The sequence below is a fragment of the Rattus rattus genome, chromosome X, assembly GCF_011064425.1.
Source record: "Rattus rattus isolate New Zealand chromosome X, Rrattus_CSIRO_v1, whole genome shotgun sequence".
In the NCBI taxonomy this organism is placed as follows: Eukaryota; Metazoa; Chordata; class Mammalia; order Rodentia; family Muridae; genus Rattus; species Rattus rattus.
The window spans coordinates 118,748,161-118,748,939 of NC_046172.1; positions in this window are offsets into that span (position 1 = coordinate 118,748,161).

Consider the following 779-nt stretch of genomic DNA (forward strand, 5'->3'; position numbering starts at 1 on the left):
TATTGTTAGCTTGACACAGCCTAGAGTCCCCCTGAGGAGGGAGGCTCAATCAGGAACTGCACAAATCATATTGGCCTGTGGGCATGTCTGTGGAAGGGGGGGTGGGATTAGCAGGAAATCTTGTTAATTGATGTAGGAGGACCTAGTCCACTGGGTGTGGTATCAGTTCCTTAGGGCAGGTGGTCCTGAGCTGTAGAAGAGAGCCCCAGCTAAGCAAGAGCCTGAGAGTGAGTCAGCAAGCAGCAGCACTTCTCCATGGTTTCAATTCCCTGCTTGAGTGCCCCCATTGACTTCCCTCAATGATGGTCTGTAACTATAAGCTGAAAGGAATGCATTCCTTCCTACCTTGCTTCTGTTCAGAGTGTTTTAATCATGGCAACAGAAAAGAAACAAGGGCACTACCTATGCATGAGAGCACTGAGATATTTGTTCTCTCTGCCTGGTTTGTTTAAAATAATGCAGTGACCTAGACTTCATTCACATTGTACATGGCAGGATGTAATTTTGTCTTCAATTATTGGGTGGTATCTCATTATGTATGTGTGTAGCATTTTTTTTTGTCCATTTGTTAGTCAGTGGACACTTATGTTGTCTTCATTTATTGGCTAATTAATATACTCACCTTCAATTAGCATCCCCATCAGAGGATTCCTTTGCACAAGCCACATCTCTTTCTGTTTCTATAAGTTGCTCATGTGTTGTTCGAACAGATAAAATATTTTCATTCCATTACATGGTAGAAAATTAGGGCTTTTTCCCCATCTTTATTAAATTGAGTA